The sequence below is a fragment of the Aptenodytes patagonicus genome, chromosome 21 (genome assembly GCF_965638725.1).
Source record: "Aptenodytes patagonicus chromosome 21, bAptPat1.pri.cur, whole genome shotgun sequence".
NCBI lineage: Eukaryota > Metazoa > Chordata > Aves > Sphenisciformes > Spheniscidae > Aptenodytes > Aptenodytes patagonicus.
The window spans coordinates 7,315,449-7,337,823 of record NC_134969.1 but is presented as its reverse complement, the minus strand read 5'-3'; positions in this window follow the sequence as shown (position 1 = coordinate 7,337,823).

The window sequence follows — 22,375 nt, the reverse complement described above, 5'->3', positions numbered from 1 at the left end:
GCAGCAGTGACCGAGTCCAAGCCCGGGAGGTCGGCCCGACGAGCGCATCTCTGCTCTTTGTCTGTCCCCATCACGCCGAGGTCAGATGATTCGCGTGATTCATGTGGCATGACTCCGCATACGCCTGCTTCAGCATCGTAAGATGTCAGTTGCCATGGCAACACGATACAACACATCCTGGCATCGCTTGGGTGAGGTTTTCCAAGCTGGCAGGGTAGGGAGGTCGTCCTCTCCCCTCCTTTCTAAGGAAGCTCGTCATCCGGGCAGGGACACAGTGGGAGATGCATTAATGAAAGCCTCCCGCCGCCGACATCCGCCTCCCTCGCCCTCCTGGAAAGGCCCTCTTCGCCAAGGATCACCCACCGGCCACATCCTGCCTGTCCCCAGCAGCTGTGCGAATCCAGCCGAGGTCCCTTCCCCCGCTGCGAGCAAGAGCAGAGCTTGGCCCTGCCGATAGCATCTGCACGGCTTGTGCTGGGGGAATCTTTGTCCTGTCTGATACAGAGAAACCCCAGGTGCATCCTGAGGAAACTGTGCCCAAAACGGGCCCCCAGAGCTGAACCGCTGCTGGGGAAGAGCATCTTCTTGATGTTTTGTCCCTTGCTGACCCCAGACCTCAGGGCTGGCAGGGATGGAGAGCCCGACATTCACCAAGACCTGAACCTGCATCCTACGTGCCAGTGAGTCCCCAAATGCTGGCTGATTCTGGGTTTCTCCTTGGTGCTGTCATTTCCCATGGAAAAAAGCCTGGCTTTCATCCCAGTGCTGCCTGGGACTGATTTGGAAATCTCTGACCGTTTCATGGGAAAGGATGGCAACCTTCACCCCAGCTGTGGTTACAGTGGATAGATGATCCCGCACAGGGAAGGTGTCACCTCCCAGCATCTCCCCTGAGACTCAGGGCAGGCTGTTTGAAGTCTGTGGGGTACCACACATGCTGGGGCAGGAGCAGCTCTCCAGGAACACATAGATGTGGAAAGATTCAGGACTGCTGGGAGCATGGCCAGAGGGAGACTCACTGAAGGCCTGAGCACGCTGCAGACGCAGCTCCAGCCAGGCTTGCTGCTATGTGGTTGTTGTATATAGCTCCAGTAGGAGACAGTGGGCTTAAATCCTTTCAAAGTCTGAGCCCAAGTGATTTAGGTGCTCAGATCTCATTCTCATTCCCTCTAACTCCTTTCCAATTTCCCTGGCCTGTAATTTTTAATTTTGGGATTGTAAAACTATGGAAAGCTCCTGGATCAACCCTTCATGGGGATGGTGTTAGCCCAAGGATACCAGTGCCCATGCATCAGGTGAGGACTTGGCCCTTGCTCAGTAACTCCAGAAGGGAAAGCTCTTTCGTTATGCCCAGCCATGAAGGTCACTCCAGGAGGAATCTGTCCCTCTGCCTGGTTCCGGCATGGTGTGTGCGTCCACAACTATAAAGAGAGACAGGACAGGTGAGACATGGGCAGAGACCTCCAGCATGGGAGGTCCTGCACCCATGCAATGTGGGGCAGGGGGGACATGCTGCACAGAGGGTCAAGGACCACAAGACTTTGGAGAAAGCAAGACATGCAACGCCCTTTCTGAGAGGTACATAAAACAGGTAGGAGGTGTCTCCCACACTGAACATGGCTTCCCCAACCCTTGAGACACAGGACAAGAGCAGAGAGGAGGTGGGATAAGAGGGCAGTGAATGGACTTTGGGTGAACTGCAGAGCTGGGCTGAAGCCCATCACTGCCTGAGTGTGCAGAAAGCCTGCTGGCATTGCTGCGCCTGTGGCTGGCAGATGCCTGCATGGCCACACCTCTCTGTGGGGTGGGAATGCTCAACCAATTGGCATGAAGGTCTCTCCAAGCACTCACCCCCTGCCCACATCCCCTCCAACAGGGAAGAGACACAAGTCCCAAGAAGAGGATGCCTGCTCCACAGCGTCTTCCAGGACGAGCCAGGTGCTGGGGCTGCCTGGTGCTGTCAGAGCAGAAGGAGAACAGCAATCAGTTCCTTTGCTTCTCCTGTCTCTTCCACTGCTTGTCCCAAAGGGGAGAATAGCAAAGCGGGGAGATGTCCATGCCTGTCCTTGCCAAGTGCTCTGCTCCCGGGGAAGTGGCTCCACAGCAGGCAGCTGCCTAAAGAGCACTCAGCACAGCGGGCACAGCTCTGCCAGGACCTGATGAGGACAAAAGGGGGGGGGGGGGTGTCCTTAGTGTGTGCCCACTGTCTGCCTGCTGTACAGGGATGCACAGGCAGCCCCCAGCCCAGGCAGGGCCAAAGCGCTCCTGTGGGGAGGGGACTTCAGCCAGGAGGGATGTGACACTGAGGGCAATGCCACCCCAGAGTGCCTGTGCACCACAAAGAGATGCTGTGTCTCATCCTCCCTTCTCTAAAACCACCCTAGACAGTGCCTACTTCAGAAAAATAATTTCCTTGGTCTCCTCCCCTCCTCCAAGGCAGAGGCAGGCTGGGCAGGTCTGGGGAGCCTGGCAGATAGTGCTGACCCAGGCGGAGGCTGGGGCGTCAGCTCTGGCAGCAATCACTGTGTTCCTGCCACGTTGCTGGCCTCCTGGGAGTGGAGGTTAGTGGGCGATGTCTATTTATAGATCCCTCAGAGCAGAGCAATCATTTCCCTGGAGTCAAGAGCAACAGAAAATGCCAAATGTATGGAGGATGAGCATCTGCTCCTGCAGCCCCTTTGCTGAGCACTGTTAGCACCCAGGCTGGCTGGGTTCACGGGTCCCGTTTTAGTGCCTTTCTCTCGGGTTGCTGGGAAACACGCCAGCCTGGGAGAGTCAGATGGGATGATGTGGGGAGCCAGGCAGATGGGTGTGCTGGGCGCCTGGCCTGAGATGAAGGCTCGTGGCCCCTACCTATCTCCATGGGCTCTGTGACTGCACCGCCCTGCTCCAAAATCCCTGCTCCTGTGGAAAGACCCCCCTGCCTCTTTTCACAGTGTATGGCTGGCCCCACAGCACCCCACGCTGAGCAGAGACCTGGCAGGGACCTGAGCATGCGTTCAGCGCTCAGCCCATCAGAAGCCAACCCTGACTATCAGAGGTGTCAACAGCAGGACTCAATGGTGACGCCTGGCTCCCAGGGCTTCCGCTACGCTGCTGCTCCGGGACTTGGCAAAGATGCCACAGAGAGCACAGCCCAGACGATGGCTCTGGACTGCTGTGGGTGCAGGTGCTGCTACGTGCTAACCTCCAGAGCTTCATCCCTGTGCACGAGGAAGTGGGATGGGGGCTGCTCAACCTGATTTGGGGGAGGCAGAAGGACGAGCTCGGATGTGACTGTGAGCACCTAAGGGGTGTGCGCGGTTCCCCCTGCCAGCTCTGCTGGAAGGGGCCGTGCTGGCAGGCACGGGCGAGCACATGCCACCTCCCTTCTGGCTGTTTACATGCCGCAGCCAGCGTGCGGGTGCCACGGCCGCCCGTGCCAGCTCCCACAGCTGGTGAGTGAGTGCGGCTCCGCTCTCACGTGTGCTTGGCGCTCCCCAGGCAGCGCCGCGTGGTGATGGCCTGAGCCATCAGCTTGGGGCAGAGATGCCTCTGGCTGGTCCTGCTGGGGCACCCGGGCCAAGCCAGTGTGGGATGAGCTGGGGCCAGGCATGTGCAGATCAGACCAGAGTCTGAGAGCTGGTGAGAGGTATGAATGATCTAGAAGGCCAGTACATGGGGAACTCTGCACCGGGCATATACTGTGGAGCCACGGGCATCAGCCCATCCACACCACTCCATCCAGGGGACGCCTCTCCTCTCCTTGTTCACCTCCAGAGGCATCCAGCATTTTCAGCAACCTCCTTCCAGGAGGGTTGCTACCAAATGAAACTCTCCTTGTCCTCAGATTTTGTCTTGCTCTTTGGGGAACCTGACCTGTAGAGGACAGCCTGCAAGGTCTCACACACCTGCTTCACCATGCCCAGAAGATGCTGTTCGTTTCCCGAACAGGAGGGATGCTCTTGCCTGCAGTGGGGATGGTGGGAGGATGGAGAGGGTGCATCTCCCCCTGGAAAAATGCCCACACAAGGGCAAACTACAAGATCCCTGCCGCGATCGCTCTGCAGGCTGGGAAAGGGGTGAGCTGTAGGGAGACAGTCACTGCCAGGCTGTCTAAAGCGGGGTTAATCTCTGCACGTGGCAGGTTCCCAACATGGGCACCACAGGGCTTGTTGTGGGCCTGGTGACTCCATGGGATGCAAACAGCCCCCCATTGAACCCCAAGGACTGGCTCTGCTGGGAGAAGGCTCATGGAGGATCATTACAGCAGAAAAGTGGATGCCTTTGGAGCAGGTTGGTGACTGGCGTGGGGTTACAGCGCTGTGGGGAGGATGGGTCTGGGCAGAGCCGATGCCTGAGGCATGCAGGCAGCTGGGCAGGGACCACGTGGGGCTGGTCCCACATCACGGCCAGCCCCCCATTGCGAGCAGCGGGGCCAGGGCCAGGCAAGCTGGGCAGGAGCACCTGGCTCCCCTCCTGCCCACCCGGTGTTTTCCCGCGGGGCGGCTCTTGCCCCTGCCGAGCAGCATCACTGGCAGCGGCACCGCGGCCTCGAGAGGGAAGCGGCAGAGATTGAGAGCAGAGCCCTTGGCTGCTGCCACTTCACGGCACCGTCTTCATGATACGGCGTTGCCTTGACAACTGCAAAGGGTCTTTTACTGCCTGTCGGCTGCTGAGACAGAAAGGAGGGGGAATAAAAAAAAGAGGGGGGGGGGGAGAGCATTAACTCCCAATTCCTCAAAGTGATTTGCACCATGTGAGAGGGGTCCAGCGTGTGGGCAAGGCTCGGCTGGGGCATCCCCCAGCCGCAGCTGGCTGTGGGCATGGACCGGCCCGGACAGGGAGCCTGGTGTCTGCTCGTGGTCCAGCATTGCTGAATAATCCCCAGCAATGAGTGGGCTCCTGTTCCTCCCCTTCCCTGTGCCTTCCGATGACCTTGGCATCAATCAGGAGCTTTGGCCACCTCGTGGCATGGTGTGGCCTTGGACCAGTGCCTGAGATCAGCTGGGCTTGTCAGCTTGATCAATCAGTCTGCTCTGCAATTAGGGCTTTGTGTCATCTGCCTCCATCAACACCAGGCATGCTTGCCTTGCTCATGGCTTTTCCCAGACCCGGGAACGGTCCTGCCTCACCTCTCTGCAAACAGCCCAGCCTCTTCTCCATCCACAGGTGCTGGGATGGGGCTGACCCACAACACTGGCTCCACGCCCAGGATCTCATGGTAGAGCAAAAGGAGCAAATTTGTTTCAGCTGGGTCAAAAAAGTGACACTAGGAATGGACACACCTGGGAATTGTCCCTTATGTGTATTTTATGGGCAATCTGTGACCCATTCCTGATGCATGTTGTCCTCAGTTCTGCAGGCATGGATTGCTCTGCCCATGCCACCCTTCTTGGTCTGAAATGCTGGGCCAGAGCCTCAGATCTGTCCTAAAAGAAATACAAACTTGCTGCCTGGAATTGCTCCTAAGCTCACAGTCACTGTGTGAGGAGCTTGGCAAACCCTGCGGTCACTTCTGAGCACTCAGACATGGAGGGGATGGACAGGGAGTCAAATAATTGCATGCAGAAGGACCAAGGGCTCCTGGTGATGTAGGGTGTGATCACCTTGCCTGATTTCAGGCAGCTCAGATGGAATTAGATATCCCATGCTGGAGGGTCAATAGCAATAAATAGCTGCTGGTAGAACAGACTCATTTGACCTACTTTGGACAGCCATGGGCTGAAGGCCAACCCACCAGCCATCCCCCCATGGACTGACGGCTGTCTAGACAAGGAGTGCCGCTGCAGACATCTGAATGCAGTCAGATGAATCCGACCTTGCTGACCTGCCCTGGGCTGTGGAGGATGGCAGAGGGATGATTTAGACCCAAACCAGGAATCTCTCGAACAGCCAGCCCTTGTTTTGCCATCACCCCCAGCTTCCAGGGCTGAGCATGCAGTGCCGTGGCATTGTGTGGTGCACAAGCAGACAAGCCCACAGGGTGAATCGGCTAGACAGTGCCTGAGCACCGTGACTGCAACTGGGGCTGGGCTGTGGACAGTTGCTGGTTAAGTCACTCCCTGAGGTTTGCTGTAGGAGGATCAAGGCAGCACCCTCCTGAACTTGAGCAGGAGCGATGTTCATGATGTTCACGTTACAGCCAGTGGCCTGAGTGTCCCGGGGCTCTCAGCAACACGCTCTGGTCTGGATGAGCTGTCTGTCCTCAGAGTACCCTGCTCTGGAGCCCATCTGCATCTCCACAGCTGCCCTGCTCCATCCTTTCCCTGGTGCCTGTGGCCACAAGCACTGCACACTGCACCCACAAGCCTGGTGGCATCAGGTCACATGTGGAGATCAGGCATGTTGTGAGTCCAGTCACGTAGCATGGGATGTGCCAACACGGACAGGCATCCTTTGACATCCTGACCCAGCTGCATAGCCTGGAAAGGCTGGGGAGTGCAGGTCTGTAGTACAGCAACATGCAATATTACTGACCCTTTAACAGCATTAGGGAGGGCTGTTTCAGCCCAGGGCAGTGGGGCAGACCCACTCATGTCTCAGTATCTTTCCCTGGAGAAAGCTCTTGTGAGCAAACAGCTTTTCCAGAAAGATTCCTGTGCCTAAACAGCCTGGGAGCAAGCACAAGTCTTTCTGAAATTGCCATCCGGAGCAATTGCATCCAGCTTTCCAGGTCATTGGACAGAAAAGATGCACTAAACCAGGCCTTAAACACAGGATCGCTCTGAAGGATCCATGAGCCCTGATATGGTCCATGGTTGGAGGCAGATTCATATGGCCCCAGCTGAACCCTGTGATTTCCCAGCCAGGTTGCATCCTCCAAGTCCTGGCCACATCTGGAACATGCTAAAATACAGCTGAGAGCTCCAGGGCGTGCTGGGTAATGTATGCAATGGAACCCTATCCTGCCTTGCCCCACACAGCCCCCAGCAACCCCCAGAGCTCCTGCAGAGCCCCTGGGTGCAGCAAGGCTCTTTCCAGCCCTATTGTGTAGCAGGGTGCTCCGGTGTGGAAGGGTTAAAAACGTGCTGTAGCGTGACAAAGTACCAAGGTTTCTGGTGGCTCCCGTGGGTGCTGGCAGCTCTCCAGCTGTTTGGCCACCTGTGGCAGCTGCTGCTTTCTTCAGATGCTGCTGCTATTGCTTTTAAATTGATGATGCAATTGGGCCTTATTTAAAGCAACAGCTCTTTCCCTTCCAATACTGCTCTGTGATGGATATTGGCTCTACTTCTCTCCCTCTCTTTCTCTACCTCTTCATCCGGACTCTGAAATGCCCAGGGATGTGTGTGGAATGACTTTCTACCCATTGTCAAGCACTTACAGTATCCCATAAATAATCTAATACTTGTTTGGTCTAAATGTAATTAAGATCCTTACTCCATGCTTGGCGACACTGACCGGCCATAGCGCCAGTGATTTATTGTGTTGTATTGTTTAGGGCTTTAATTGCATGCTGTAGTTTGGCACTCCACTGACAGCTTCTCCCAGGAATGATATGTTTACACTGCAGAGGAGTTTGGGGTGATAACTGTATAAAGCAGTTTAATAACGAAGAACACACTTCTAATATGGAAACCTGTTGAAGGTGTTGCTTTAGGAGGCTTATTCTGAGAGCAGAGTAGGAAGTTCCCCAGAGGAAATCAGCTCCTTTTCATGCGCAGAATATTTGCAAGCTGCTTGCGATTGTAGTGATTGTTACGGAAAATTATGAGAGAGTTATATTTTCCTTCAAATAATTTAACTCTGTGGATCCTGTGGGTATTTAGTGTGGGCTCTTTGAGCTGTGTTGGCCACATGGTAATCAGTCATGTTAAATCACATGGCTCTGCTGCCAGGGTTGGATTGGAGAATGCACTGGTACTTACTGTGAATATTCATGAAGGCGAATTAGAAATTCAGTCCTCCTGGGCATGTGTGTATGCAACTTTGGTATTGCTTTTGTGCCAGGAAACCAGTGTGGCACAAATGTTCAGGTGGCGCACACACAAACCCGCCCAAGGTGAAGCCCCGACACCCGCAGTTTCCTACTTGCTGCAACACCGTTGCGGTCTCCGGCCAGCTCTCTGCCTGCTAAGGCTGCTTGCTCCTTGCTCAGAGCTGTAACATCAGTGCACATGCCTCCCCACATTGTCATCCACACGCAGGCAATTCAATTCACCCGTTTTCAGCAGCACGAGGTATTACAGAGCTCAGCTGGGGAAAGCCTGGGGTGTCCTCAGCCTTGCAGCTTTCCTCCGCTCTCTCTTGCATCCTCAGCACCTCCTCCCATTACCATCGTTCTCCCTTACCGACACGCACTGCTTCCAAATTAGGACGGATGCTGTCCTGCTTCTCTGCCGGGCTGTTCTCATCTCTGCGTGGCACTGCTTCCACGGGGCTGGTGAAAAGCAAGCCAGCTTCTCCCAGTCTTCGCAGATAAGCAGGATTAAAACCCTTGCTTATTCCTCCTCTGCCTGAGCAAGGGCAGGAGGGACAGAAGGGGGGTCCTTATCTTTTTCTTATCTCCGGTGCAGCTGCTTGTCTCTGGTTGTGGAGGAGAGATGCCCCCAGACCCTGCTCACGTAGACACGTGTCTCTTCCAGTGCCTGACAGTGACCTTCCTTGTATCAACAGGGGCCTCTCGCGTAACACCGGTTTCTTTTTAACTGTTGCCAAGGCCTCTAGGGAAAACCTTCAGATACCTGATTGCAACAGATACCAAGGGAAAACCACAGCAACCCTGATCCTTTTCCTTCACATATATGCAAAGAGATATGCTTTAAACCATCTGAAAACCACAACGCACACTGCTCTTCCAGCTCTGTCCCCTTCTCTCTCTTACAGCTGACTATCCATGATTCCTTGTGATTTCAAGCCAGCCCCAGAGGGACTGGTTGGTCCAGAGGTATTTCCAGGATACGGCCTTTTACCTCCTTTTCTCAGCTGGACCATCTCACAGCTAGCATCCTCGGCCAGCTGGCCAGGCCATTGTAAGGGCTGCAGCAGCTATATCGTTAGCTACCCGAGTCTGGTGTCAGAGCCCTCTCAGGCTGGAAAAGTGCCTCAGGACACAAAAAAATTCCCAAAGGTTCAGGACATTGGTGCTGTGCATCTCCTCATCAGAAGACAAAACTCGTGTCCGTTAATGCATGGAGCAGAGCTGCCAGAGCTGGATGGAGCAGCGTGGCTTGGCCCATCTCAGTTAGAGATGCTGCTGCACACATCCTCACTTCTCCTCCTGGGTCAGTCCTAGGGCTGCGCCTTCACACGTCCTCCTGCTGGATACATCCGACTAATTGCTTTCCAAATGAATTCAAAGCAGGGCTGAGAGAAAGCCTTTCCTTCCCTTGCCAACCTCCTGGCCTTGGCCTGGCCCTTTACCCTAATTGAATTGAGCTAAAATAAGGTTATTTGGCACCTGCAGGGCTGTTGACCGATTACAGAGCACCTTGAATTATCACCACACTTGTACCTGTGCCAAAAATATCGAGCAGACTGTGCAGAGCCTTGCACAGTCTTTTTGGGTAAATGTTATGACCTCCTTTGTAAAGTATGCTCAGATTTACTGATGGGAAGTGCTGTGCAAGAACTAGAATAGTGAACGTATTAGATGGTGAGATACAGAGAAGCGCACACACAGAGCCCAGCAAGGGGAATGGGTGTTCCGATCCCCCTGGATGGCTCAGACACTGACGCATGGGTAGCTCAGCCGGATCTCAGCAATGCCATGCTCGGGAGGCGAGGAGGTGTCGGGGCTGGGCAGTGCCCTGGCGCTGGGCTGCTTCAAGGCAGCAGCTTGTTAAAGGAGCTGGCCTGTCATCTCTCCAGCCTTGAGAATGACAAATTCACAGCTGCAGTTTGCGACAAGTTCATTAGCTCACAGGCCAGATCAAAGTGCTGGACCCTGGCATCGGCCCTCTCTGAGGAGGGTTGAATATCCACCCAAGCTCTGTGGTATGGAGCCATGCCCAGACCTCAGTAGTGCGTAACTGAGGTCTTGTTCGATCATCCACTACACGGTGCAAAGGGATGGAGAAGGTCAGTCACAGTGAAGGAGATGGAAAATGCACCCTGGATAGACTGCGGGGTCCACAAAGACCACCAGCTCTCATTCCCTCCCACATGCACATGGGGTGTCTGAGCCTTGCATCGAGCTGCAGCAAGGAAAGACCCAGCGATCTGGGATGTCTCATCACCCATTTGCTTCTTCTCTTTGCTGCCTTTTATTTTTTACACCTCCAGCCCCAGCTAAGAGCACAGCATGGTGAGCCTGGCACCATGCACGGGCAGGCGGGAGATGCCAGAGCTGGTGCTGTGCACCCTAAGGCAGTGGAACAGAGAGGAGACCCCAGAGATGCTGGAGCAGGGAGCTTCGGGGACAGCTTTGAACTCAATGCAATAGCATCCCCGGGATCTCCATGGGGCCCAGTCTGTGCCCTGGAGGGGTATCTCTGGTTGGGAAACACAGGGAGTGAAGGGGCTGAGAGAGGAAAGTCAGGCTGGAGTGCTGACCCTATCGAGGTTGTGACACCGCATCCATCGCATCCCCTACCCCAGGGTCAGGAGGGCTTTGGTTTTGCTTCAGACAGCTTTTAGAAACCAAATTTTGGCCCTTTGATAAAATTATGTGCATTTGCACACATACGCCTTCACATGCATAGACATTTATTATGCACATACATGTTCACATGGGCAGACACCCTTGTGCACCCCCACGTTAAAATCTGTGACAGATGTCCCTGATGCCAAGGACCTGGGTGAGGAGGGACTTTGCAGCCCTGAGCACCACCAGCAGCCCAAATCCTCCTGCCCTCACACCTGGGCTCCATCTCTTCTCTCTCCCTCCCTATTGCACACATTAAGGGATTACACTGTGATCTTTTCAATCTCTCTGTCAATAGATTTCTTTTTTTGCCAGCCGATTTTTTCCAGCTCGAGCTCTTTCACTTCATTAATGCGCCCAGAAGGGAAGAGCAGCTGCCTGCATTGTCTGCCTATGAAAATTTCTTGCGCTGCTGGATTTGTAAAACAACTGATTAAAGACAATGCAATTAATTATTCCTTGATGAAATAGTGGAAATTATCCTGAAAAATGAAGAAATTTAGCAGTGGAACATTAAATCCCCGTAATTGTGTCATTTTTACAAAGGGGGCAGGGAGGTGAAGTATAAAAATAAAATCCAGCCGCAGTCTTTGTGCCGGCATCTTGCTGGGTGCTGCGGGACGTGGTACCCTCCGGCCAGCTCCTGCCTTTGATGTCTGCCGTGCAGGATACCCCCAGCACCCCGCAGAGACCCCCGGCACGGGCAAAAAGCACAAGCCGAGAGTGGCCGGTCCCTGTAGAGCCCTTGCACATCGGGCCAAGACATCTCCCGTGCTCCGGGCTGGGTGTGAGCATGCAGCTGTGCTTACAGCATCCTCCGTTACACAGACCCCAGGGTGGGGCTGAGGGAAGTGCCCGCACCCTGGCACCGCCCCTGATGGGACGGCCCTGGAAAGTCTGAGATCTCTTGGAGAGGAAGCCGCGGCCCAGCCTTCCTCATCCTCATCCTCCTTCAGCTCCAGCTCCTCCGGGAGCCCCAACACCCATGTCCTGCCCTGCCGTTGTGGGCAGCACCACGTGCAACCAGGGGGACCCCAGATGGGCTCCCGGGATGTGCCCCACACAGCTTGGTCCATGGTGCCCCGTGCACCAGCTGTACCTCAGCCCCGGGGGTGTCCCCCAAGCCAGGCTCCTGGAGGTGTCCCCTCCATGCCTCCCCAGCACTATCACCATCCACCCACCTCCTCCAGCATCCTCTGCCCCATGTGCTCCTTTGGCTGGCTCTTGCCTGTCATCACTCCATGGGCTGTCCCCTTTCTCACCACCAATTCCTGGCTCATCTTTCTCTCCTTAAACTCTGGATCCTCCTACCACTGGCTCTCTCTGCCCTCCCTGGTTGCCCCCCCATGCTTTCCCCCGCTGTCTCTTGCTGTCCGCATCCCTGCCAGACCCATGACCCTGGGAGGTGAGCTGGCCCCGGGCACCGCTCCGTGTGCCCCCGCTCCACCCACGCTGCCTCTCTCCATCCTGTCTCATGCGAGTGCGTGAGCTGGTGCGTGTGCCTGTGCGTGTGCCGGTGCCTGCACACCGTCAGAGCAGGGAGAATCCCCACCACGGGAGGAGGGGTGTAGCGCTGAATCACAGCCCCAGCGCGGGGGAGAGTGGGAGGCAGGGGGAGCGCGTTGCATGGGGAGAGGATATGCCTCTTCCGCACTTGCAGCTGGGGACTGTTGATTTTATTTATTTATTCTATTCTGAGATTTATCAAACGTGGGACTAGAGCCTTCCCGAGCCTGGTGTGTGTGGAATGAATCCAGGCCCCACATACCACCTGCCGAAATGTAATTACCAGATGCGTTAAATGAATAAATCTTCCGGGCACCGTTTTCTGTTAGTGCTGTTAAACCCACGGGGAAAGCCTCCGACTCTGCTCTGAGCTGCCTGTGCCACCTCCGTCACTCTGAGCCCCCTGCGTGCCCTGGACACAGGGTCTGGGATCTGGACAGGTCTGCACCGAGCTCCCCCAGGGTCTCATCTCTGGGTCATCACCATCAGGTCATTTGGGACCAGCTTTATGTCCCTCAGTCCTTCTCAGCTCAAGGGTTGGACCTGCAATGGAGACCCTGCCCACGGTATGGATGCTTAGCTCTAGGAGAGGTAAAGTGAACAGATTTAATGGTTTATGATAGTGAGCAGAGTGCTGCAAGGATTTGAGAAGGGACAGGGTCTCTGTGGGATGCAGAAGGAAGGCAAAGGGTGACCAGAAGGATGCTCCATTTAAAGCTTTGGTGAGTGAAGAACGGTGCTGGGGTCTGGGGGTGGGAGAGGGTCTCCACCTCAGCCTTGGAGACCAGACACCCTCATCATAGACCCGGCATCAGGAATGTACATCAGGGTGGGGGATCCCTGCAGGGTGGCTTATGCCTCTTTAGGAAAAACACCTAAGAGAGATGTTTGTGCTCTTTTGGCAGAGGACACCCTAATTTTCCCCTTCATTTTTATTTCATCCCTTATACCTCTCCACTGAGTTCCTCTTAGTGGGGCTGGCTGAAGCCTGCAGATGCAGTGCTCACAAAAAAGAGTTTAGTCTCCAAAATAGTCTCCCAAGACAGCCACAGCCAGGCCCGTATTCCTGCTTGCTCATCCTTCGAGGGGGTTCTTGGGCACACTTTGCTTTCTGTTTATCTGTGCATTTCAGAAAGGTCTGCTCTTTCTCTGTGCATCAACTGCCCTCCTTTTAGAGCTTTTAGCTAGAAACAAAGCATGAAAAGTTTGACTAATCATGTGCTGGTTAATATTTTTCTAATTCCAGTTTAAAAAAAAAGGCAGTGATGGAAATGTAGGCTTAAGGAGCCCAGTGTTGAGGACAGCTCATAAAAATTGTTTTGCACCCGTTTTCTGACCATTTCTACTAATCACATACCATGAAATGAACAGTTTGCAAACACCCCATGGGCTGAAATTTGTTTGCATAAACTATTCAGTGAACACTTGCAGATAACAAATTCATTTGCAGAAATCAGGATCAGCTTCTCAGCAACTCGGAAATGGGAAATTAAAAAAAAAAACTTCAATGAATCGTGCACAAGGAGCTTCTTCCTGCAGGACCACAGTCGTCTTCCCAGTGATGCAGATGTTTTTGGTGGTGGTGCAGAAGGGCTGCGTCACTTTCTGGTGCAGTCAGGAAGAGCCAGGATCATTTGTGGTCAATGGTTTGTACTGAGTTTATTTTAAAAAATGCCATGGGTTGTGTCAGAGGGTTCCCAAGGAAATGGGTAGGGATTTCAGAGTCGGAGATCCAAGCTGGGTCTACAGGAGAGGCGCTGAGCTCCCAGGGAGTCTGTACACAGTACCAAGGGGGATTAGGTTGTAAACGAGACCTTTGCAACACAATTCTCTTTTGGCTTTTAAATAGAGCAGAATTATTGGAAATATGACTTTTTTTGGGTGCTGACAGCTGGTAAACCCAGCCATGGGTCCTGCTGAATGGGACCCTCTTTTTTGCTGCCTCCCCAGGGTGCCCGTGCTAGGAACGGAAAAGCCAGTGGAGATCCCTGGTGTGGATGGGGTGAGCAGGGCTTTGAAGGTCCCTCTCCACCCAGGGAAAGCTGTGTTGGATGGTGCTGGCATCTCTGTTCCTGCGGTTTCCTCATGCTTCCCCCAGGTATCCCTGCTCCTGGAGCTGTTCTGTGGTTTCTATTATTTAAGAGTGAAAAATGCACTTGGACTAGTAGAGTGTGCAGCTATCCCAAAGCAGACAAATTGAGTACAAAGAAAAGTCAAGTTTCCAATCATCATTTTTCCTTAAAAAAAAAAAAAAAAGATATTTTTCCCTTCCAAAGAAGGAAATTTGATTTCAGACACTTTTTCACATTGTAAATGCCATTTGATTCTTCTTGCTAACCCTCCAATACCGAGAGGGATGTGCTGATACCCAGACTATCACAACTCTAAAGGGGTGCAGAAAATGACCCACCCCAGCTATTGGGTCCTATCCCCCTCGTGGCACCCACGCTGCTGGTGACGTGCCCTGCTTCCCGCTGCCTGGCCCGGTGGCATCAGGAAGGGTTGTGTCCTCTGCCGTGATGGATGCTCCTCTGCCGGGACTGGAGCAGAGCTGTCTCTGCTCAGCTCAGTCCATCGCTGGGCAGGTCCTGGGTCTTGGCACGGCAAGCGGTGCTGGGGCCAAGAGCAGAGCTGCCTCCCAGCCACCTGTAGCAGACCCCCCAGGGTGGGCAACAGGGGAACGAGGGACCAACAGATGATGATGGGGCTGAAACCAGCCGACACACCCCCAAGCACCAGGACCTTCCTCCTCCCCTGCCCGCCCCTGTCCCAGCCAGCAGGACTCCAGCTGCCCGCAGGGAGCCCACCCCTCTCCACCACAGCGGCTCAGACTTTCCAGGAAGGAACGGAGCTCCAGGAATTAAAAGCTTTGCAGCAAGATGTGACAAAAAGGAAGAAAATGCCTTCAAAGGTGCCTCCTTCATCTCTCCCAGCACTTCACCTTTCCGTCGGCTTCAGTTATTTCACAGCCTCTGGAAAAGAAGAAGAAGAAGAAGGAAAAAAAAATGGTTAGGAACTTGCTGAATAAATCATATCCGTTCCCTCCCCCACCTCCCTCCTTTCTTTTGTGCAAATCAAAGGCTGGGAGCTGCCAGGAGCTGACAACGGTGCCCCCAGCCCCCACCTCGCCATTCCTCATGGCCCCCGTCCTCGGTAACTTTGGGGGAATACGCGGCAGTTTCAGAGGCAATCAAACTCTGACAGCCCAGCCGGAGGGACGGAGGGGGGAAGCGGGGAGAGGGGAGCGGGAGCGCTTTGCTGCTGTCGCTCCTGCAGGCGCTTGCTAGCTGCTCCCCGTGGGTCTTGTAGTTTGGAAACAAGGTACCGAACATGTGGGGAAGGCTGATAATCTCCAAAGTGTCTGTGATTAAGTGAAACCAGCAAATTGAGATGCTTAGACAATTAGTAATCTTGGCGTGAAAAAAATGGAAGAATCAAAGAAGAACGGAGGGTTTGGGGTTTATTTTTATTTGGTTTTATTTATCTTATTTTATCCCTCCCTCCCCCCCCCGTCCTTCTAATTTCCTAAGCTTGCGCCAGTTAGATTTGAAGCAAGAGCAAAGGCAGGAGTGCTCCCTGCCCCAAAACACTCCTGCCCACTGCCCGTCTCCCGTGCAAGAGCGGGGGGACAGGCACGGCCGCCTTGCTGCTGCTGGCGTGAAGGGAGGTAACCCAGGGCTGCTGGTAATGTCTGATCAGGCTGCCAGCCACACCCTCATTGCTGCCACGCTGCTTAATTCCCCGCCGCAGGGCAGGGGAGGTGGCAGCGTGCCCATCGCAGCCCACGCGCTGGCAGGGCTGGCAAACGGCTCTCTGCCTGCACCCAGCTCCCGGGCCGGCAGGATGGGCAAAGTCGGCTGCGCCACAGAGCCAGGACTGCACGTTCCCCGGCTGCCATCCTGCAGCTGCCTTCCAGCAGCTCTCTTGCACGGATGCAGGTGGTGCCCGGGCCATTAAGGAAGCTAATCCCAAATGTAAGCCCAGCCCCAGCGTGGCAGCTGTCAAATGCCCATGCCAGGTCCTGTCCCTGCACCGCTGTGTGCCCAGTGCCCTCTCATCTGCTCCATAACACCCTGCTGTCAGGTCAGGGTATAGCTGGGCAGTACCTCTGTATAGCATGCGGCGAGCTCAGGGCATCTGGCAGCACAGCCTGACATCAGCAAAAGCGCAGCCAGGAGCAGGGCAAGGGCATCTTGCAGGAGTCACCTGTGACTTTGGGCAATTCTCGTATCATCCCTGTGTCCCTGCATCCTTTGAAAGCCAAAGTTGATGTCTGTGTCATCGGCTTTGCCTCACCCAGCTGCCATTGGCATCTCAGGTGTAACTCCAAGCAGCTGAGCACGCTGTCTCCCTGTGATGAATTCCCCAGCCTTGGCCAGCCTGTACCTTTGAAGGGCTCAGAAGCAGCATCATTCCAGACTTGTAGGATGCAACCAATGCACATGACTTAGTGTGCAACCAACTTAGTCTGCAACCAATGCACATTAGGGCTGTGAGTTGTCATGGGACCCACCGTCTCCTCTCAACAGAGACAAGGACGCTCTGGGCAAATACAAACCCTCAGGGCACTCCTGTGCTAACATGGGCAAGGACTCAGCCCCCAGTGCAGTGGCCCTGCGCTGCCCTGTGTGGCTGGACTTCCCTGCTCCCCAGCCTCTTTCCTCCCAGCCCAGAGCTGTGTTAAAAACTCTGGGGTTGGCTCAGGCACCTGCACTTGACTTTCAGGTTTCATGCTGTGTTTGCTCGCCCCGGATAAAGCTTGGAAGAAGCTGTGTGTTTGCAGGACTCTCCTAAAGCTGGAGCTGCCCTGGCTTCCCAGGCTACCCATGGGACCTGCCACCACTCATACCTGCCAACCCTGCCAAAAGCCCAGGTGAAAGGACAATATCCCATCACTCCAAGGACGGGGAGCTGCTCTGCTGGGAGCTTCTTCCCCCAAACCAAAGCATCTAATGGGGACGACTGGGTTCACCCTGATCTCCTAATGCCAGAGCCATCGAAACGCAGAGGTCTCGAGCATGCAGAGAGGTGCCTGACCGGCACCTACAGCCACGTTCCTGCTTGCTCAGGGAAGCTCTCTGCTTGCAGCAAACATACTGGAGAGCTGGACGCCCTCTTAATCCTTACACTCCCCTATTTACCTGACATTGGTTTTGCCCCTTTGCAAAAGCACCCTTCATGATGCTAGATTTCCACTTTTCAAAGGCAGCTCAAGCAGCCCTTTGTGTATCACTTTTTGACCAAGTTTCATTTCTTTTTCCTTCATCTCCTGTCTCTTTATGTGTTTGGAGTTTTATCTCTGGGATTCCAATTCCTCCTCGGGAGCTTGTTGCATAAGTAGCCTCCATACTGATTGCAAGGATTTTAATTTTGTAGCTTTCATCTTAAGCTGTTTCTAAGGCACTTCCTCATTTGTTTAAAATCACCCTGCCTAAAGCTTCTGAACTGTTTTTCTGGTTTGATACTTCCCAAAGGGCTGTGGGACTTAATTAGAGTCCCTGCTCCTTTGTGGTTCCGTGACAGTTGTCTGGATTAAGTCAAGAGTTGCCACTCCGCTTGTGAGCCCCAGACCTCGCTTTGCAGCTCTGACATTGAGACATCTCTGATGCAATTTGGATCTCTTAACATGCAGGTAGCTACAGTCACTCGTAACGGCTCTCCTAATGCTTTGCGGTCTCCCTGTGACCTCCTGGCCTCTGGGCTGCCTGTCTGTGAGAGCCAGGGGGACACAAAACCCCAGGGGACAGGACAAGGCTCTTCCAGCCAAGGTGAGGATGGATGCCCGGCCAGCATCCAACAGAGAAAGCCTCTTTTTAGAGAACAGGGAGGTACGTGGAAGGGAGAGCAAAACCAGGAGCATGGGCAGAGGAGGGAGGGGAGGAAAGGGGAACTCATATGCACACTTTTCAAACCCCTTGGTTGGCAACTGCAAGCCCAGTTGCTCAGGACTGGCCTGGGATGAATGCAAAAGGGCAAAGTCAGCTACGCAGCCTGCCAGGATAAGTCCACCCCACACAACACCCCAGAGATCCAGGAGGATCTCTGTAGGGCTGAGCCCAGGGAGGGAAGACTGGCTTGGGAGAGGCATGATGCACTGGCACAAGGAACATCGCAGTCCAGGGTCCAGGGTGACCCTGTGGAAGACCTCCAGTGCAGGGAGATGCCTGTCCCTGCTAGTACCTGTACCCTGGCATCCCTTGCTCCACAGGGGAGATCACCTCTGCCCATCACACTGCTCCCCCTCTCCCTTCTGCCATCCCCCTTTCTGATATGGGTTCCCACCCATCCCTTTCTCTTCTCTGATGGTGCCTCCATGGTCTGGCTTTCTCCGAACTGGAAGGGAGTTGGGCTGTGGGTCAACCTCAGGCCAGCTCTGACATCCTTTGCAGCGGGGGTGTTTGCCTGAGCCCCACCTCTGTTTTACGGGATGTGATTTATGCTGATTTAATTGGTGTCAGTTTAATTGGCTCATCCAGCTCCCATATGTGTTGGGAAGGGGCCAGAGAGAGCATTAAAAGATCATTACACATTATGGGTGTCTTTCTCCATCTCCTCTCTGCCACTCCTTCCCCTCCCTTACATTTTAGGGAGCCAGGACACTCTGGCATGAGGTGGGAACCTTTTCTGGGAATCCTGACTATGGGAACCTTGTCAAAACCAGACAAAATGGTAGCTTGTGCCTGGAACCACATCTGCAGTGCCTACTGCTCCCCCTTCCCACTGGTCCCCCAGCAGCTGCCAGGCAGGGGCATCTCTGCAGGTAAGACACTGCCCAGCACCAGTCCCCAAGTCCTGCAGGAACTGTCATGGCTTGCATGCTGGCTGCAGTTGGTTACAAAGCCCGACACGATCCCTTCCAGCACTGCAGCCCTTTTTGCAAGACAGCTCTGCTTTGTGGAGGCAGCCACAGCTCAAGGAAGGACACTGGGCAGGTGGTGGGTAGTTGTGTGCCTCGAAGATTTGAGGCGAGTATCCTTGTGCAAGGTGTGTGCGGACGAGATGGTCTCAGGACAGGCTCAGAGGAGAGGGGATGTTCTACACCACATAGGGATAGTGAGGGTGGCAGGGACTGGGACTTTATGTGGGGAGGGATATTGTACACTTGGAAGCATGAAGGGAGAGTCAAGGATCCCACATGCTCTCTGCCCTCCAGATGTACCAGCTCCAGGCTCCTCCGCACTGCTCTGCTGTCACACCTCAGTCCTGCCTGGCATTACCCTGCTGCCAGCTGCTGTTCCTGGATGCAACCTGCCCCTGCCCCGAGGCAGGGCTGGCCCACATTCACTCCCTCCCGGGACCCTCTGAGACTGGGGGCTAGGGTAAACTACCACTTCTTTTCCCCTCCTAGGGATCCTCTGTTTCCCAGGCCTCTGTCTTGCAGGCAACCTCCTGTGCACACACATTCACAGTCCCTTTGCCAGTGTGCAGCATCCCCAGATCATGATACCCCCTCCCAGACTGGGAAAGGTACCTTTCCCAGACTCCTGCTGTGCCTTACATCCACAACCAGCAACAGGGCTGTCCCCAAAACTACCTTCCCTGCCAGATGTGCCCAGTGTACCCCAGGAACTGCCAGCATCCCAAGGCAGAGCTACCCACTCAGCCAACTCCCAGCTCTGTAAAAGGCAAGTGCAAGAAGTGCCCCAGCCCTGCGCGCCCTGGCGCTGCACTGAACACCCTGCAGCAGTGCAGATGTCTTCTGAGCTAAATAAGGGAATGAGCAGGAGCTGTTAAGTTCTGTGCCCTGCGGATGCTGGAGGGAAAAAAGTGACAATTATGTGCATTATAGCAGGAGCCCTACTATGCCAGGCACTGTGTGGGCACCGAGGGGAGCAGCTCTGCCCCGGCAGCCTCAGGGCATTCCCACCACTTGCTCTCGGGTGCCGATGTTTTGCTGCTGGGCTCCCCAGGCCGGGGATTCACAGGTCCCTGTGGGGTCCTGTAGGCAGGGAGCAGAAACCTTGGGCTTTTCCTTGACCCCTGGCTTCCTTCAGGGTTTTGCAGGGGACACCCCATGCCTCCTTCTGGAATTTAAGGAGAGGCAGCTGGGGGGGCAGGAGGACACAGAGTGGGGGGTGACATTCCCAAGGCTGTACAGAAGGTACCCCTCTCTGCCCACCCCAGGAGGAGAGTGATCTCCAAGATAAGACACAGGGTCCTCATTTTTCCCCTCTAACCAGATCTGCTGCTTTCCTAAACTGCCTGTGGAAATCTGCCGTGAAAGGAAACCCCAGCGAGGCGAGCTGGAGTCCTGGAGCCGGGCGAGTGCTCAGCGTGGGTGCAGGCTCCGAGAGCAGCTGGCCGGGGAGCCTGGCGATGCTGCCAACTTGGCATGGCTCAGGCGGCAGCCCCAGTCCCAAGCCACTCAAGCTGTTGGGAGTGGGTATAAAACAGACCCTGCTGGCCAGTCCCCAAGGGGAAGAGCTGGCTTGGGCAGGAAACATCATCGCTGACATTTAAGAGTGGGGGAAAGGAGCCCAATTGGCAGGCGGGGAGAGCAGCACCCGGTACTCCAGCAGCCCTCCTCCCCCTCAGGGCTGCAGTCCCCTTTCTCATGCTTCACCACTGGCTCCATCTCCTACTGCTGTTTCCCTTCAGCATCTACAAAGCGCACGGCTGCCACGCTCCTGCCGTGGCTGCTCACCATGACCGGCAGAGAACCGCTCGGTCCCGGCTCTCCCCAGCTCCCTTGGAGCAGAGCCATCTCTGCAGATAACAGTGTGCCGGCCACAGGATCAGGGGTATTTCTCATCCCACACCAGCCTGGGACATGCAGGGCAAGGCTGGCCTGGGATGGGAGCTGCCCTTCTAGCTCACATGGGGTCCTGGGGCAGGACCAGCCCTGCCCTGTGAGGGAACACCTGGGATAAGGATGCTGTTCACCAGTCTGGCTGTGTTCATGGAGGACCACACGCTGAGGGACCCCCCAGCCCCAGTTGCCCTATCCTTGAGTGACACCCTCCCTACAAGTGAGAATGTGGAAAACCCCATCCCACCAGGCTGGGAGCCAGGGCAGCCTCCAAACTCAGCTCCTGGTGGGCAGCTGAACCTGACTCTGTGGGAGCTGGAGCTCCGCTCTGCAGACAGCTCTGGCTCCCTGGCGGGGTGACTCACCCTCCTGCTGTCGGAGGAAGAGCTGGGGTGAGCAACCGCGGTCTTCACCAGGCCCCGCGGTCAGGGCAGGAATGTCTGCGGGGCCAGCTGGGAGCGTCTGGTGGATCAGCTCTGCGGCCGTGGGGCAGCGGAGGTGAAGCCCCCCCCAGGCACTGTCAAAGCTCAGCCGCAAAACCCAGCCTGTGCCCTGCAGTGCCACGTGCCCCTGAGGACCAGGCTGATGCAGGAAGACCTGGAGCTTCCGCTCCTGGAGAAGGAGGGAGGTGGATGGGCAGAGGGCTTGGAGCAGGAATGTTGGGCTGGGGGTCCCTGATGTGGCGCAGCCCTGGAAAAGGGGATGGGGTGGGCAGGTGGAAGGAGCCCACCGGCAGGGGATGGGGATACCGGCTGCTGCAGGGAGCTGGAGGTATCAAAGCAAACCCCACCACTGCAGAGCCCAGTTTGTCCTGGGCAGCCAAAACCTCTTCCTGGGCTAATTCACATACCCGGACTGGAGGTCAGCAAAGAGCAGGAGGGACAGCAGGGCCCTGCTCACCCCAAAGGGACCTGTTAGCTTGAGACCCCCTCATCCCACCATCATCCCAGGGGAGTATCAAGAGACAAACTCCATGCAGGACCCTGGGGGATGCGCGCGTGAAGTCCTCAGGGCTGGTCATGGTCCTGCCCACGTCTCCACTGGCAGCTGCCACACATGGCTCCTGGGGTGGGCAGCAGCCAGGGACGCTACCTGAGTCCACAACCCCAGAAAATTTGTTCCAGCCCCATGGGCTGCCAGCGAAGCCCAGCATGAGCATCTCTCGCGGTGCCCACTGTGTCGAGATGGAGCACGTACCTGTAAGCACAGATGGTAAACTCCAACAGCAACAGAAACGCAGAGATCATAATTATCTGAACATAATGAAGGGTTTCATTAAATACACTTGGAAAACAACTCAGCAGCCTCACAAAGTTAAACTGCTGGTCTCAACTCTCCAAACTATTTAAAATTTATTAACTTCCCCTGTGGGTCTCAAGCTTTTAAGTACCAGAGAATTCTTGAAAAGAAGATATTTTTTCCTTTCTTTCCCCCCATCTCTTTCCAATGTTTTTTGGCTTCTCAGAAGTGTCTGTGGGGGGAACCATCAACCCCCACTTTTTTGTGCTCTCCACCCCAGGAAGACATATTTTCTCTCCCACCTGCTCCCTGTCACT